Source organism: Carcharhinus amblyrhynchos, chromosome 3 (assembly GCF_965287045.1).
Source record: "Carcharhinus amblyrhynchos chromosome 3, sCarAmb.v2.hapA, whole genome shotgun sequence".
Classification (NCBI taxonomy): Eukaryota; Metazoa; Chordata; class Chondrichthyes; order Carcharhiniformes; family Carcharhinidae; genus Carcharhinus; species Carcharhinus amblyrhynchos.
Genome location: NC_137326.1, coordinates 140,927,104 through 140,945,482, shown reverse-complemented (window position 1 = coordinate 140,945,482; position 18,379 = coordinate 140,927,104). Strand labels below are relative to the sequence as shown.

The following is an 18,379-nucleotide window of genomic DNA, read 5'->3' as shown; positions in this document are numbered from 1 at the left end:
GTGTGGATGAACAGAAGGATCTAGGTGTATGTGTACATAGATCCCTGAAAGTTGGGAATCAAGTAGATAAGGTTGTTAAGAAGGCATACGGTGTCTTGGCGTTTATTGGTAGGGGGACTGAATTTAGGAGTCGCAGCGTCATGTTGCAACGGTACACAACTCTGGTGTGGCCGCACTTGGAGTATTGTGTGCAGTTCTGGTCCCCGCATTACAGGAAGGATGTGGAGGCTTTGGAGAGGGTGCAGAGGAGGTTTACCAGGATGTTGCCTGGTATGGAGGGGAGGTCCAATGAGGAGAGACTGAGGGATTTGGGGTTGTTTTCGCTAGAAAGAAGGCGGCTAAGAGGGGATCTTATTGAAACATATAAGATGATTAGAGGTTTAGATAGGGTGGACAGTGATAGCCTTTTTCCTCGGATGGAGAAAGCTAGCACGAGGGGGCATGGCTTTAAATTAAGGGGGGGTAGTTATAGGACGGATGTCAGGGGTAGGTTCTTTACCCAGAGGGTGGTGAGGGATTGGAATGCCCTGCCTGCTGCAGTTGTAAATGTGCCTAGTTTGGGGGCGTTTAAGAGATCTGTGGATAGGTTTATGGATGAAAAGGGATTGGTTTAGGTTAGAGAGTCATTGTTTTTTAACTGGTCGGCGCAACATCGTGGGCCGAAGGGCCTGTTCTGCGCTGTAATGTTCTATGTTCTATCCTATCCAATCCTTTGATCATCTTGTATGTCTCAATTAGGTCACCTCGTAACCTTCTTCTCTCCAATGAAAATAACCTCAAGTCCCTCAGCCTTTCCTCATAAGACCTTCCCACCATACCAGGCAACATCCTGGTAAACCTCCTCTACACCCTTTCCAATGCCTCCACATCTTTCTTATAATGCGGTGACCAGAACTGTACGCAATACTCCAAGTGTGGCCACACCAGAGTTTTGTACAGTTGTAACACGACCTCACAGCTCCGAAATTCAATCCCTCTACCAATAAAAGCTAACACACCGTACGCCTTCTTAACAACCTTATCAACCTGGGTGCCAACTTTCAGGGAGCTATGCACACGTACCCCGAGATCTCTCTGCTCGTCAACACTACCAAGAGTCCTTCCATTAGCCCTATATTCTGTACTCCTGTTATTCTTACCAAAGTGAATCACCTCACACTTTTCCGTATTAAACTCCATCTGTCACCTCTCGGCCCAGCTCTGCAGTTTATCTATGTCCCTCTGCAAACTGTAACATCCATCCTCACTGTCTACAACTCCTCTGACTTTGGTGTTGTCAGCAAATTTACTAATCCATCCTTCTACACCCCCATCCAGGTCATTTATAAAAATGACAAACAGGTTTTACATCTTTCTTTAAATAAGGAGAACAATACTGTACAATGCTCCAGATGTGATCTTACCAATGGCCTGTACAACTGAAGCTTAACCTCTGTACCTTTGTAACCATTTCACCTCACAATAAACAATATAATTCTATCTGCTGTCCTAATTACTTGCTGCACCTGTACACTAATCTTTTGTAATTCATGCACAATGACACCCAGATCCCTCTGCACTTTTTTTTTTATTCTCCCTACAACATGAACAATTTCACATATTCTATTCTATTTGCCAGATTCCCACTTACTTGACTGATCCATTATCCTTTCGTAGCTTCTTTAGGTCCTCTTCACAATTTACTTTCCTATCTATTTATGAATTTAACAACTATGCCTCCAATTGTCTTTCCTTTCAGTAATGTTTCCCAGTCCATCATGGCCAATTCATGTCTCACACCATTATAGTTACCTTCAGTACCACATACCAACACTATCATTAGGAAAACCCATCAAAGCCTCTACTTTCTCAGAAAACTAAGGAAATTTGACATGTCCGCTACGACACTCACCAACTTTTACAGATGCCCCATAGAAAGCATTCTTTCTGGTTGTATCACAGCTTGGTCTGGGCTCCTGCTCTGCCCAAGACCGCAAGAAACTGCAAAAGGTTTTGAGTGTAACCCAATCCATCACACAAACCAACCTCCCATCCATTGACTCTGTCTACACTTCCCACTGCCTCGGGGAAAAGCAGCCGGCATAATTAAGGACCCCACGCACCCCGGACATTCTCTCTTCCACCTTCTTCCATCAGGAAAAAGATACAAAAGTCTGAGGTCACGTACTGACCGACTCAAGAACTGCTTCTTCCCTGCTGCTGTCAGACTTTTGAATGGACCTTTCTCTACACCCTCGCTTTGACTGTAACACTACATTCTGCACTCTCTCATTTCCTTCTCTATGAATGGTATGTTTTGTCTATATAGCACGCAAGAAAGAATATTTTCACTATGTTAATATGTGACAATAATAAATCACGGGCGGCACGGTAGCACAGTGATTAGCATTGCTACTTCACAGCTCCAGGGTCCTGGGTTCGATTCCCAGCCTGGGTCACTGTCTGTGTGGAGTTTGCACATTCTCCTTCTATCTGCGTGGGTTTCCTTCAGGTGCTCCGGTTTCCTCCCACAGTCCAAGAGGTTGTGAATGTCGCCCAGTCCATCACGCAAACCAGCCTCCCATCCACTGACTCTGTCTACACTTCCTGCTACCCTGGCAAAGCAGCCAGCATAATTAAGGACTCCACGCACCCCGAACATTCTCTCTTCCACCACCTTCCGTCAGGAAAGGATATAAAAGTCTCAGGTCACGTACCAACCGACTCAAGAACAGCTTCTTCCCTGCTGCCATCAGACTTTTGAATGGACTTATCTTGCATTAAGTTGATCTTTGTCTACACCCTAGTTACGACTGTAACACTACATTCTGCACACTCTCCTCTCCTTCTCTATGAACGGTATGACATGTCTGTATAGCATGCAAAAAACATTTTTCATTGTGTACCAATACATGTGACAATAATAAATCAAATAAATAAATAATTTGAGATTCAGGTTCATGGTCTCAGAATCAACTACATCACAATGCAAACTGATAAAGAATTCTATCATACTTTTCTCTAGACTGCCAACGAACCGTTTCTCATTATAGAACACCCAGTCCAAGATGGTAGCTTCCTTGTTGGTTCCTCCATTTATTGCTCTAGAAAACCATCCCGTAGACACTCCAGAAATTTCTATCCATCTCAAGACATTACCTGCAATGCCATATGCTTTAAATTTACATAGTAAATGGTACGGAAACTTCTGGAAACTAGAGTTTGGGACAGAATCAATAGCAATTACACAAGTTCAAGATAATTAAGGAAAGTCAGCATGGATTCATGAAGGAAAAATCATGTTTAATTGTAGGTTTGTGAGGAGGGAATAGAGAAGGTTGATAAGGACAATGCTGTTGATGTGGTTTATATGGATTTTCAAAAGGAGTTTGATACATTCCACACAACAGACTGGTGAACAAAATTCCAGTGATGGAATAATGGGAAAGTCAGCACTTTTTTTTAGGATGGGAATGGAGGGATATTGTTCCTGGAAGGGTAGGGGGTTTTAGTTCAGTCGGGCAGTATGGAGGGCCGAAGGGCCTGTTCCTGTGCTGTAATTTTCTTTGTTCTTTGGATAAGAAATTGGCCGAGTAACAGGAGACAGAGATGATCCTTTCTGACAAGGAACCTTGGATTTCCACTGCATCGCTGAAAAGCACAGGTAAATACAGAAATCTGGAATTCATTGTCCCAGATTTGTTATTCCTCTGAATGGCGTGACAACATTTTCCTGCCTTCCTTCCAATCAAATTCCTGCACTGAACCGTGGCTATTATATCAGCCATGATTGAATGGCAGAGCAGGCTCGATGGGCCGAATGGCCTAATTCTGCTTCTATGTCTTATGTACTAAACTCTTGAGAGATTTCCCATTTCAATTCCTCTCAATAGCATGTCGGATCTTAATTATGACCAATTCCCCTCAGATACCATTAACTATTACAACTCTGGAATTCTCTTCTGGCACCTCTTAATTACTATTTGGAAATAAAAGCAGCTGGCAGTGCCAGGAGACCACTCTGCCCTTTGAGCCTGCTATACCATTCAATATGCTCATGGCTGATTGGCTGTCTCCATACCTGCATTCTCTGCCTATCCCTGAACACCTTTCGGAACATCAGGGGCAATTTTACCATCGCGCCTCAAACGCTGATAGACGAGGTAAGCTGTTACGATCGCGAGAGAGCCGAGAAATCTGGCTCGCACCCGATTTCTCACCTCAGCAATTTTACCGGCACTAAATTATATAATCATAGAATCACCACAGTACAGGAGGCGGCCATTAGGCCCATCGAGTCTGCACCGACTGCAATTCCAACCAGGCCCTACTCCCACAACCCTCATCTACCCTGCTAAAACCCTTGACACTGGGGTCAATTTAGCATGGCCAATCAGCCTAACTCGCACATCTTTGGATCTCGAGAATATTCAACCCATTTCTGATGCAAGGCTAAAGGAGTTATTTAAATCCATTTAAATTCTAATTTTATAAGAACATAAGAACCGGGAGTAGGAGTCGACCATCTGTCCCCTCGAGCCTGCTCCACCATTCAATAAGATCATGGCTGATCTTATCATGGACTCAGCTCCACTTACCCACCCGCTCACCAGAACCCTGAATTCCTTTACTGTTCAAAAATTTATCTATCCTTGCCTTAAAAACATTCAGTGAGGGAGCCTCAACTGGGCAGGGAATTCCACAGATTCCCAACCCTTTGTGTGAAGAAGTTCCTCCTCAACTCAGTCCTAAATCTGCTTCCCCTTATTTTGAGGCCATGCCCCCTAGTTCTAGTTTCACCCACCAGTGGAAACAACTTCCCTGCTTCTATCTTATCTATTCCCTTCATAATCTTATATGTTTCTATAAGATCTCCCCTCATTCTTCTGAATTCCAATGAGTATAGCCCCAGTCTACTCAGTCTCTCCTCATAATCCAACCCTCTCAACTCCGGAATCAACCTAGTGAATCTCCTCTGCACCCCCTCCAGTGCCAGTATATCCTTTCTCAAGTAAGGAGACCAAAACTGTACACAGTACTCCAGGTGTGGCCTCACCAGCACCTTATACAGCTGTAACATAACCTCACTGTTTTTAAACTCCATCCCTCTGACAATGAAGGACAAAATTCCATTTGCTTTCTTAATTACCTGCTGCAACTGCAAACCAACTCCTTGAGATTCCTGCACAAGGACACCCAGGTCCCTCTGCACAGCAGCATGCTGCAATTTTTTACCATTTAAAAAATGATCCATTTTGCTGTTATTCCTACCAAAATGGATGACCTCACATTTACCAACATTGTACTCCATCTGCCAGATCCTCGCCCACTCACTTAGACTATCTATATCCCTCTGCAGACTTTCAGCAGCCTCTGCCACCCATCTTAGTGTCATCTGTGAATTTTGACACATTACACTTGGTCCCCAACTCCAAATCATCTATGTAAATCGTAAACAATTGCAGTCCCAACACTGATCCCTGAGGCACGCCACTAGTCACTGATCGCCAACCAGAAAAATACCCATTAAGTCGTGTCTGACAAATTTACTGGAGTTCTATGAGGATGTGTCTAGGGCAGTGGATAGAGGAGAGCCGGTGGATGTGGTCTTTCTTGATTTTCAGAAGGCGTTTGACAAGGTACCTCACAAGAGGTTATTGCAGAAGGTCAGGGGACATGGAGTTGGGGGTAGGGTGTGAGCGTGGATAGAGGATTGGTTGTCAAATAGGAGGCAGAGAGTGGGGGTCAATGGGTGCTATTCGGATTGGCGGTTGGTGACTAGTGGGGTGCCCCAGGGGTCGGTGCTGGGGCCTCAGCTATTTACCATTTATATAGATGATCTGGAGGAGGGAACCGAGTGTAGGGTGTCGAAATTTGCTGATGACACCAAAATTGGGGGAAAGGCAAATTGTGCGGAGGGTGTGGAGAGTCTGCAGAAGGATCTAGATAGGCTGGGCGAATGGGCCAGGAAATGGCAAATGGAATTTAATGTTGGCAAGTGTGAGGTGGTCCACTTTGGTAGGAAGAATGGTAGGAAGGACTATTACTTACGTGGCGAAAAACTGCAGCAGGCGACGGTGCAGAGGGACCTCGGGGTCCTTGTGCATGAGTCGCAAAAACCCAGCCTGCAGGTGCAGCAGGTGGTCAGGAAGGCGAATGGGATGCTGGCCTTCATAGCGAGGGGGATTGAATATAAAAGTAGGGAGGTCTTGCTGCAGCTGTATAGGGCATTGGTGAGGCCGCAGCTGGAGTACTGTGTGCAGTTTTGGGCGCCGCACCTGCGCAAGGATATTTTGGCCCTGGAGGGAGTGCAGAGGAGGTTTACTAGGCTGATACCGGAGTTGAGGGGGTTGAGCTATGAGGAGAGGCTGAATAAACTAGGCTTGTACTCGCTAGAGTTTAGAAGAATGAGGGGAGATCTCATTGAGACGTATAAGATGATGAATGGGATGGATAGGATAGAGGTGGAGAGACTCTTCCCGCTCAAAAAAGACAGTAGGACTAGGGGGCACAGCCTCAAGATAAAGGGGAGGCGGTTTAGAACGGAGTTGAGGAGGAACTTCTTCACTCAAAGGGTGGTGAATCTCTGGAATTCTCTGCCCGTTGAAGTGGTGGAGGCTGCCTCGCTAAATATTTTTAAGAAGCGGGTTGATGGGTTTTTGATAAGAGAGGGGATTAAGGGTTATGGGGAGAGGGCGGGAAAGTGGAACTGAGCCACAACAGATCAGCCATGATCTTGTTGAATGGCGGGGCAGGCTCAAAGGGCTAGATGGCCTACTCCTGCTCCTATTTCTTATGTTCTTATGTTCTTTCTGTTAACCAATCCTCAATCCATGCTAATACATTACCCATAACACTGTGCACATTTTTCTTATGTAACAGTCTTTGGAGCGGCACCTTATCAAATGCCTTCTGGAAATCCAGATACCCCACATCCACAGGTTGGAGAAACTGGGGCTCTTCTTCTTAGAAGCCAATTACAAGGCTTGTACTCGTTAGAGTTTAGAAGAATGAGGGGAGATCTCATTGACACATATAAGATGTTGAATGCAATGGATAGGATAGAGGTGGAGAGGCTCTTCCCGCTCAGAAAGGACAGTAGGACTAGAGGGCACAGTCTCAGGATAAAGGGGGGGGGGGCGGTTTAGAACGGAGTTGAGGAGGAACTTCTTCACTCAAAGCATGGCGAATCTCTGGAATTCTCTGCCCGTTGAAGTGGTGGAGGCTGCCTCGCTTAATATTTTTAAGACGTGGGTTGATAGGTTTTTGATAGACAAGGGGATTAAGGGTTATGGGGAGAAAGCGGGAATGTGGATCTGAGCCACGACAGATCAGCCATGATCTTATTGAATGGCGGGGCAGGCTCGAGGGGCTAGATGGCCTACTCCTGCTCCTATTTCTTATGTTCTTATGTAGAAAGACAGAGATTAAGGGAGGATCTGATAGAGGTGTATAAAATAATGAAGGAAATAGATAGAGTCAACAGTGGTAGGCTTTTCCCTAGATTGGGGACAATTACAAGGGGTCACGATCTAAGTATAATTTGGATACTAGAGGAAGGTTTTTCACACAGAGGGTCGTGGGGGTATGGAATGCGCTACCAAGTAAGGTGGTGGAGGCAGGCACGCTGGACTTGTTTAAGGTTTACTTAGATAGACACATGAGCGAAACAGGGATGGAGGGTTATAGTAGACGGTATTAAAAAGGGTCAGAGCCTCGGGACGACACCGGAAATGTAGTTTTACACGTTAATGTTTTGTCTCTTTTAATCCACAGGTGTTGGTCCACCTTGTTGTCAAACGAGGGGCATGCACACGGTGGGTCGTGCATGGGCTGCTCTTGGAGGTTCCGGGAGTGGCCTAGTACTTCGTGTCGGTGTGTGTGCTTAATCCTGGACCGGTAGACGGGCGCCGCAACAGCTCAGTGACTAGCACTGCCAGCTGTGCTGATACATGGATTTGGGCCTGTGTCTGTGGGAGTTTGTGCATTCTCCCTGTGGTTGCGTGGGTTTCCTCCGGGCGCTCCGGTTTCCTCCCACACCCCAAAGATGTGCTCTCAGGCTGATTGGTGTAACAAATTGACACTATTCTCCCCTGAATCTGGCTACATTAGGGGTTCCATTCACATACACACAGGGCAGGGTAGGTGGAGGAAGATGCTTTGGCGAAGGGGCGGGGCGGGCTCGTTGGGCCGAAGGGCCTGTTTCCCGTGCTGGGTTGTTCTTTGTCCACTGCACATGTAACATTCTCAAAGAATTCCACCAAATTACTCAAACATGACCTGCCCTTCATGAACCCATGCTGCATCTTACCAATGGGACAATTTACATCCAGATGTCTCGCTATTTCTTCCTTGATGATAGATTCAAACATTTTCCCTACTACAGAAGTTAAGCTAATCGGCCTGTAGTTACCTGACTTTTGTCTACCTCCTTTTTTAAACAGTGGCGTCACATTTGCTGTTTTCCAATCTGTGGGAACCACCCCAGAGTCCAGCGAATTTTGGTAAATTGCTATTTCCCCCGCCATCTCTTTTAGTCCCCTGGAATACATTCCATCACCAATTTTGTCATTAGTGACCCTGAGACGGAATCATCTGGGAAGGTTCACTCAGTGAGAATCACAGTGGGTCCCTGGCAATGGGACGTGATGGCCTCACCAGCAGAACCAGAAGGCATCAAAGTCCCCTGGGGAGAACAGGGACAAAGTAGGGGTGGGGGGGGTACTTGGCACTTTTAGTGCCCACTGGGCACTCTGGCACCATCAAGGGGGTACGACCAGATGGAAGAGGGTGGTGAGGCATATATACGAGCCTGTTCCACTTTTCAATCAGATCGTGGCAAATCTCTCCATTGTCTCAAATCTATGGGGCAGCGAGCTCCACAAATTCACCACCCTCCACCTCTCAACCTAACCCTGTGACCTCTTATTCTAGATTGCCCCATAAGAGGAAAGTTTTTATCATTTTATGTCCCTCGATCAGATTCCCTCTCATCCTTCCTTCAGCGAGGACAAGTCCAGACTGTTTAATTGCTCCTCATACATCAACCCTTTCATCCCCAGAATCAATCTGGTGAACCTCCTCTGAACTGCCTCCAATCCCACCACATCTTTCCTCAAATAAGGAGACAAAACTGGATACAATACTTCAGATGTGATCTCACCAACACTCTATACAATTGCAACAACACTTCTCTCCTTTAAATCACAATCACACTGTACCCATTTACAGCAATTTGTCCCATTAATTCATTAACCTTCTCTGTTTATTTAGGCAGCGCCTTTCAATTCGTCTCGTTAAAGCACTGTCGCATTTGGGAAATTGCGCTTGACAAACGTTATGGAATTTCTGTGACCACTAGAGTGGACAAGGGTGAACCAGTGGATGTTGTATATCTGGATTTTCAAAAGGCTTTTGACAAGGCCTCAGACAAAAAATTAGTGAGCAAAATAAAAGCTCATGGTATTGGGGGTAATGTATTGATGTGGATAAAGAACTGGTTGGCAGATAGGAAGCAGAGAGTGGGAATAAACAGGTCCTTTTCAGAATGGCAGACAGTGACTAATGGGCTACCACAGGGTTCAGTGCTGGGACCCCAGCTGTTCACAATATACATTAATGATTTGGATGAAGGAATTGAATCCAATATCCCCAAGTTTGCAGATGACACTAAGCTGGGTGGCAACGTGTGCTGTGGGGAGGCTGCAGGGTGACTTGGACAGGCTGGCAGAGTGGGCAAATACTTGGCAAATGCAAAATAATATGGATAAAAGTGAGTTTACCCACTTTGGTGGCAAAAACAGGAAGAAAGATTATCGGAATGGTGGCTGTTTAGGAAAAGGGGAAGTGCAATGTGATCCAGGTGTCATGGTGGAACATTTGCTGAAGGTTGATATGCAGGTACTGCAGGCAGTGAGGAAAGCTAATGGCATGCTGGCCTTCACAGCAAAAGGATTTGAGAATAGTAGTAAGGATATCTTGCTGCAGTTACACAGGGCCTTGGTGAGGCCACACTTTGAGTACAGTGTGCAGTTTTGTTCTCCTTGTCTGAGAAAGCACATTCTTGCTATTAAGGGATTCCAGCGAAGGTTCATCAGACTGATTCTGGAATGGCAGCACTGATATATGGAGAGAGATTGGGCCTGTTCAGGTTCTCATCTCCCTGTCGCTCTAGTTTAAACCCTCCCCAGTAGCATACATCTGTGTGAATACTAGTTCCAGTCCTGCTGGGGTGTAACCTATCCAGTTTGTACAGGTCCCATTTGCCCCAGAATCAGACCCAGTGTCTCAGGAATCCAAACCCTCCCATCTACACCATCTCTGCAGACTTGGATGTATTACTTTAAATATGGGATTAATTATTAATCAATCTGAAATCATTAAGACAAATACTTCCTCTTTACGACCAAATCCCATCAATTTCAATTTAAATTTATTAAAACTTGCTGCATTTTCATTCATCTGATCTGTTTTACTATTCTGATTTCGCTGGCACGTGGCACTGGGAGCAAACACAAGATTACTAGCTTGTTTTATTTTTTTCTTGCTCTCCGTTTTCCCCTCTCACAATCCAATCTTTCTTTGCCCCAGTATTTCATTTTCTGCAGCTGGTTTATATTAAATTCACTATTTGAGACTCTTCCAGTTCAGAATGCAACATTTAAATAGTCACAGATTTTTTGTCGAGGACACACTGACACACATTCACAGCAACTCATAAGAACATAAGAAATAGGAGCAGGAGTAGGCCATCCAGCCCTTCGAGCCTGCCCCGCCATTCAATGAGATCATGGCTGATCTGAAGTGGATCAGTTCCACTTTCCCGCTTTCTCCCCATAACCCTTAATTCTCCTGTCTATCAGAAACCTAACTACCCGTGACTTAAATATATTTAGCGAGGCAGCCTCCACCACTTCAACGGGCAGAGAATTCCAGAGATTCACCACCCTTTGAGTGAAGAAGTTCCTCCTCAACTCCGATCTAAACTGTCCCCCGCCTTATCTTGAGGCTGTGCCCTCTAGTTCTGCTATCCTTTCTAAGTGGAAAGAATCTCTCTACCTCTACCCTATCCATCCCCTTCATTATCTTATACGTTTCTATAAGATCCCGCCTTATCCTTCTAAACTCCAACGAGTACAGACCCAGTCTATTTAGTCTCCCTTCATAGTCCAACCCCCTCATCTCCGGTATCAGCCGAGTGAACCTCCTCTGCACTCCCTCCAAGGCCAATATATCCTTCCGCAAGTGCGGCGACCAAAACTGCACACAGTACTCCAGCTGCAGCCTCACCAGTGCCCTGTACAGTTGCAGCAAGACCTCCCCACTTTTATATTCTATCCCCCTCGCTATAAAGGCCAACATTCCATTCGCCTTCCTGATCACCTGCTGCACCTGCAGACTGGGTTTTTGTGATTCATGCAGAAGGACCCCCAGGTCCCTCTGCACCGTAGCATGCTGCAGCTTTTTGCCTTTTAAATAATAATCCCTCCTACTATTATTTCTGCCAAAGTGGATAACCTCACACTTGTTAACATTATATGCCATCTGCCAGGTCCTCACCCACTTGCTTTGCCTATCCAGATCCCTCTGCAGACTTTCCACACCCTCCGCACAATTTGCTTTTCCACTCATCTTTGTGTCATCAGCAAATTTTGTTACTTTACACTCAGCCCCCTCCTCCAGATCGTCTATATAAATGGTAAATAGCTGAGGCCCCAGCACCGATCCCTGCGGCACTCCACTCGTCACCAACTGCCAACCAGAATAGTACCCATTGATACCAACTCTCTGCTTCCTATTAGACAGCCAATCCTCTGTCCACGCTAACACCTTACCCCCAACTCCATGCCCCCTAACCTTCTGTAGCAACCTTTTATGAGGCACCTTATCAAACGCCTTTTGGAAATCTAAAAACACCACATCCACCGGTTCCCCTCTGTCTACCGCACTAGTCACATCCTCATAGAAATCCAACAAATTTGTTAAACACGACTTCCCCTTAACGAATCCGTGCTGCGTCTGCTCGATCAAACCATTCTTTTCTAGGTGTCTTGCTATTTCTTCTTTGATGACGGATTCTAGCATTTTTCCAAATGCAGATGTTAAACTAACCGGCCTATAATTCCCTGCCTTTTGTCTGCTACCTTTTTTAAACAGCAGCGTAACATTAGCCGTTTTCCAATCTTCCGGCACTTTCCCGGAGTCCAGCGAATTTTGACAAATAATTACTGAGGCATCCACTATCACCTCTGCCATTTCCTTCAGAACCCTGGGATGCATTCCATCCGGTCCCGGGGACTTGTCCACCTTCAGTCCCATTAGTCTATCAAGCACTACCTCGCTCATGACAGTAATCGCATTCAGGCCCTTAACTCCTACCATCCTTCTATCTTTAATACCCAACAAACTATTTGTGTCCTCCTCCATGAAGACCGAGGCAAAAAACTTATTTAAAGCCTCAGCCATTTCTTCATCTCCCACCACATCCTCCAAGGGTCCAACATTTACTCTAGCCAGTCTCCTCTTCTTTATATATTTATAAAAACTTTTACTGTCATTTTTTATATTTAGTGCTAGTTTAGCTTCATAGTCTATCTTTCCTTTCTTTATCACCTTCTTAGTCATTCTTTATTGATTTTTAAATCTTCCCCAATCTTCTAATCGCCCACTATTTTTAGCCACTCTGAACGCATCAGCTTTCAATTTAATACTCTCCTTTATTCCCTTTGTTAACCACGGCTGGTTATCCCTTCTCCTACATTCCTTCTCCCAGTATAAAAATACAGAAATTTAATTTAATTTACCCCAGGGCAGGTGTAAATGTAAATTCTGGCCCAAATTATTCAGATGATACTCAAGGTCCAACATTGTCAGCAAATCAAAAGTGGAATCTTCCAGTTCCTCGAAACAGGCACAGAATTGTCTCAATTTAATTTCATCCTCAGTAACAAGGTAAATGGCGGCATTTCACCAAAAATCAAACTGTTATTCACTTATTCAGATTTTGACTCAGCCACAGTGCAGGAATCATGGAGGCCATTCAGCCCATCAAATGTACATTGACAACAATCCCACCCAGGTACTGTTCCCTTAACCGCACATATTTACCCTACTAATTCCTCTGACACTAAGGGAAAATTTAGTAACCAGCACATCTTTGGATTGTGGGAGGAAACCCATGCAGACACGGGGAGAACGTGCAGACTCCGCACAGACAGTGACTCGAGCCGGGAATCGAACACAGGTCCCTGTGAGACAGCAGCGCTAATCATTGTCCCATCCAATGGGATATATTTTCCAGTCAGAGTGGTGAGGGGAAAGCAAATTTCTGGAATGCTGAAACCTGAAACCCAAAGAGGAAAGACTGGAAAATCCCAGCAGGTCTAGAAGGAGCTGAGGATGTGGAGGGACTGGAAATAGCAAACCCAGCAGCTTGGTTATCCACTTTGGCAGAAATAATAGTAGGAGGGATTATTATTTAAAAGGCAAAAAGCTGCAGCATGCTACGGTGCAGAGGGATCTGGGGGTCCTTGTGCACGAATCGCAAAAACCCAGTCTGCAGGTGCAGCAGGTGATCAAGAAGGTGAATGGGATGCTGGCCTTTATAGCGAGGGGGATAGAATATAAAAGCAGGGAGGTCTTGCTGCAACTGTACAGGGCACTGGTGAGGCCACAGCTGGAGTACTGTGTGCAGTTTTGGTCGCCGCACTTGCGGAAGGATATTTTGGCCTTGGAGGGAGTGCAGAGGAGGTTCACTAGGCTGCTACTGGAGATGAGGGGGTTGGACTATGAAGAGAGACTAAATAGACTGGGTTTGTACTCGTTGGAGTTTAGAAGGATGAGGGGGGATCTTATAGAGACGTGTAAGATAATGAAAGAGATGGATAGGGTAGAGGTAGAGATATTCTTCCCGCTCAGAAAGGATAGCAGGACTAGAGGGCACAGCCTCAAAGGGGGGGGGGGGGCAGTTTAGAACAGAGTTGAGGAGGAACTTCTTCACTCAAAGGGTGGTGAATCTCTGGAATTCTCTGCCCGTTGAAGTGGTGGAGGCTGCCTCGCTAAATATTTTTAAGTCACGGGTAGATAGGTTTCTGATAGACAGGGGAATTAAGGGTTATGGGGAGAAAGCGGGAAAGTGGAACTGATCCACTTCAGATCAGCCATGATCTTATTGAATGGCGGGGCAGGCTCGAAGGGCCAGATGGCCTACTCCTGCTCCTATTTCTTATGTTCTTATGGGACTGGAGAATTGGATTCAATGGAATTTGGGTTTTGAAGCAAGGAACTGGATAAAGATTTTCCTTTTGTAACTTTAATAAAAATTAATCATTTTAAAAATGAACAAATCCCAAAAATTCCGGTTTAAATTTCTCACTAAAACTTTGCTGTGGTTTCCCGGGATTGGAGAAAACTTCAGGAGAAAAGCAGAGAATTTAGAGAAAAACTCGGAGTTACTGACCTTCCCGGAGAGGAGCCGGAACCGGAGCCGGGCGGAGAGGCCGGAGTCCCGGGACAGGGAGAGGGAGAGGGGCCGGAGTCCCGGGGAGAGGGGCCGGAGTCCCGGGGGGAGAGGGAGAGGGGCCGGAGTCCCGGGACAGGGAGAGGGGCCGGAGTCCCGGGACAGGGAGAGGGGCCGGAGTCCCGGGACAGGGAGAGGGGCCGGAGTCCCGGGACAGGGAGAGGGGGAGGGGCCGGAGTCCCGGGACAGGGAGAGGGGCCGGAGTCCCGGGGGGACGGGGAGAGGGGCCGGAGTCCCGGGACGGGGAGAGGGGCCGGAGTCCCGGGGGGACGGGGAGAGGGGCCGGAGTCCCGGGGGGACGGGGAGAGGGGCCGGAGTCCCGGGACGGGGAGAGGGGCCGGAGTTCCGGGGGGACGGGGAGAGGGGCCGGAGTCCCGGGGGGACGGGGAGAGGGGCCGGAGTCCCGGGACGGGGAGAGGGGCCGGAGTCCCGGGGGGAGAGGCCGGAGTCCCGGGACAGGGAGAGGGGCCGGAGTCCCGGGACAGGGAGAGGGGCCGGAGTCCCGGGGAGAGGGGCCGGAGTCCCGGGACGGGGAGACTGGGTTCCGGGTTCCGGGGCCGGATTCTCGGACTCGCTGCTGGAAGTTTCCGGAATGAGTGAGCAGCGGAAATCCCGCTCCGGAGAGAGAGGAAAATCCCGCCTCCCCCCCCGGAACAATCAATAAAACCCCACCCAACAACCCAGACACCCCCTGTCTCTGTCCCAGACTGACGGCCCAGACACCCCCTGTCTCTGTCCCAGTCTGACGGCCCAGACACTCTCTGTCCCAGTCTGACGGCCCAGACACCCCCTGTCTCTGTCCCAGTCTGACAGTCCAGACACTCCCAGCTCTGTCCCAGACTGACGGCCCAGACACCCCCTGTCTCTGTCCCAGACTGACGGCCCAGACACCCCCTGTCTCTGTCCCAGACTGACGGCCCAGACACCCCCTGTCTCTGTCCCAGACTGACGGCCCAGACACCCCCTGTCTCTGTCCCAGACTGACGGCCCAGACACCCCCTGTCTCTGTCCCAGTCTGACAGGATGTGGAGATGCCGGTGTTGGACTGGGGTAAACACAGTAAAAAGTCTGACACCAGGTTAGAGTCCAACCGATTTATTTGATCAAATAATTCGGTTGGACTAAAACCTGGTGTTGACAGACTTTTTACCCAGTCTGACAGTCCAGACACCCCCAGCTCTGTCCCAGTCTGACAGCCCAGACACCCCCAGCTCTGTCCCAGTCTGACAGCTCAGACACTCCCAGCTCTGTCCCAGTCTGACAGTCCAGACACCCCCAGCTCTGTCCCAGTCTGACAGTCCAGACACCCCCAGCTCTGTCCCAGTCTGACAGCCCAGACACCCCCAGCTCTGGCCCAGTCTGACAGCTCAGACACTCCCAGCTCTGTCCCAGTCTGACAGCCCAGACACTCCCAGCTCTGTCCCAGTCTGACAGCCCAGACACCCCCAGCTCTGTCCCAGTCTGACAGTTCAGACACTCCCAGCTCTGTCCCAGTCTGACAGCCCAGACACTCCCAGCTCTGTCCCAGTCTGACAGCCCAGACACCCCCAGCTCTGTCCCAGTCTGACAGTTCAGACACTCCCAGCTCTGTCCCAGTCTGACAGCCCAGACACCCCCAGCTCTGTCCCAGTCTGACAGCCCAGACACTCCCAGCTCTGTCCCAGTCTGACAGCCCAGACACTCCCAGCTCTGTCCCAGTCTGACAGCCCAGACACTCCCAGCTCTGTCCCAGTCTGACAGCCCAGACACTCCCAGCTCTGTCCCAGTCTGACAGCCCAGACACCCCCAGCTCTGTCCCAGTCTGACAGTCCAGACACTCCCAGCTCTGTCCCAGTCTGACAGTCCAGACACCCCCAGCTCTGTCCCAGTCTGACAGTCCAGACACTCCCAGCTCTGTCCCAGTCTGACAGTCGAGACACTCCCAGCTCTGTCCCAGTCTGACAGTCGAGACACTCCCAGCTCTGTCCCAGTCTGACAGCCCAGACACCCCCAGCTCTGTCCCAGTCTGACAGTCCAGACACTCCCAGCTCTGTCCCAGTCTGACAGCCCAGACACCCCCAGCTCTGTCCCAGTCTGACAGCCCAGACACCCCCAGCTCTGTCCCAGTCTGACAGCCCAGACACTCCCAGCTCTGTCCCAGTCTGACAGTCCAGACACTCCCAGCTCTGTCCCAGTCTGACAGTCCAGACACTCCCAGCTCTGTCCCAGTCTGACAGTCCAGACACTCCCAGCTCTGTCCCAGTCTGACAGCCCAGACACCCCCAGCTCTGTCCCAGTCTGACAGCCCAGACACCCCCAGCTCTGTCCCAGTCTGACAGCCCAGACACTCCCAGCTCTGTCCCAGTCTGACAGTCCAGACACTCCCAGCTCTGTCCCAGTCTGACAGTCCAGACACTCCCAGCTCTGTCCCAGTCTGACAGTCCAGACACTCCCAGCTCTGTCCCAGTCTGACAGTCCAGACACTCCCAGCTCTGTCCCAGTCTGACAGTCGAGACACTCCCAGCTCTGTCCCAGTCTGACAGTCGAGACACTCCCAGCTCTGTCCCAGTCTGACAGCCCAGACACCCCCAGCTCTGTCCCAGTCTGACAGTCCAGACACTCCCAGCTCTGTCCCAGTCTGACAGCCCAGACACCCCCAGCTCTGTCCCAGTCTGACAGCCCAGACACCCCCAGCTCTGTCCCAGTCTGACAGCCCAGACACTCCCAGCTCTGTCCCAGTCTGACAGTCCAGACACTCCCAGCTCTGTCCCAGTCTGACAGTCCAGACACTCCCAGCTCTGTCCCAGTCTGACAGTCCAGACACTCCCAGCTCTGTCCCAGTCTGACAGTCCAGACACTCCCAGCTCTGTCCCAGTCTGACAGTCGAGACACTCCCAGCTCTGTCCCAGTCTGACAGTCGAGACACTCCCAGCTCTGTCCCAGTCTGACAGCCCAGACACCCCCAGCTCTGTCCCAGTCTGACAGCCCAGACACCCCCAGCTCTGTCCCAGTCTGACAGTCCAGACACTCCCAGCTCACTCTCAGTCTCCATTCTCAGTCTGATCTGAAATATGTTCTTGCAGTTTGGGGTCAGAAGCTGCTCTTGTTGCTGTGGTGGGGCAATGGGTCACAGTGGTCCCTCACACCCTCTTCTGTCTGACCTTTAGCCTGACCTGTGCCCCTCACTGGGGTGACCACGCACGCACACACAGACTGGCATTGCCACATCGGAGAGAGGGAGCAGAAAGGAAAGTGTGTCCCACTCTATTGTTCCAGACGGCCAGGACTGTTCTCCTTTGGGGAGCTAGTGGTTCTCACTGTTGACTGATCTGTGGCTGACAGCAATGGTTTTCTTTCAAGGCAGGCATAGAATTCCTACAGTGCAGTTCAGCCATCGAGTCTACACTAACTCTGACAGTATCTTACCCAGGACCTAGCCCCATAACCCACACATTCACCATGGCCAATTCATCTAATCTACACATCTTTGGACTGTGGGAGGAAATTGGAGCACCCGGAGGAAACCCACACAGACACGGGGAGAATGTGCAAACTCCACACAGACCCAAAACGAGAATCAAACCCAGGTTCCTGGAGTTGTGAGGCAGTAGTGCTAACCGCTGTCCCATTATGCTGCCCTCAGTGTCAATACTCAGTTAATTGTAGGGCCTCAGGGAGAGTTTAGAACAAAGAGATCTAGGGGTACTGGTTCACAGCTCCTTGAAAGTGGAGTCACAGGTGGACAGGGTGGAGAAGAAGGCATTTGGCATGCTTGGTTTCATTGGTTAGAACATTGAATACAGGACATTCAGATCTTCGTTGAGTGAGAGTCACAGCAAAACTAACCATGACAATTAGCAGGGACAGAAATATTACATTGATACAATTGATAATTAGGTTAAA

At 48.6% G+C, this 18,379-nt stretch overlaps 1 protein-coding gene across 1 annotated transcript in view; it reads right to left on the bottom strand.

Moving 5' to 3' along the window:
* The window catches only part of lrrc31 (leucine rich repeat containing 31), a 113,148-nt gene extending 98,664 nt beyond the window's left edge, over nucleotides 1–14,484 (bottom strand). Inside the window, exon 1 of the mRNA XM_080186153.1 lies at nucleotides 14,438–14,484. The gene's annotated coding sequence lies outside the window, so the exon portion shown is untranslated. The remainder of the gene's footprint in view (nucleotides 1–14,437) is intronic.
* Nucleotides 14,485–18,379: the final 3,895 nt, after the last annotated feature.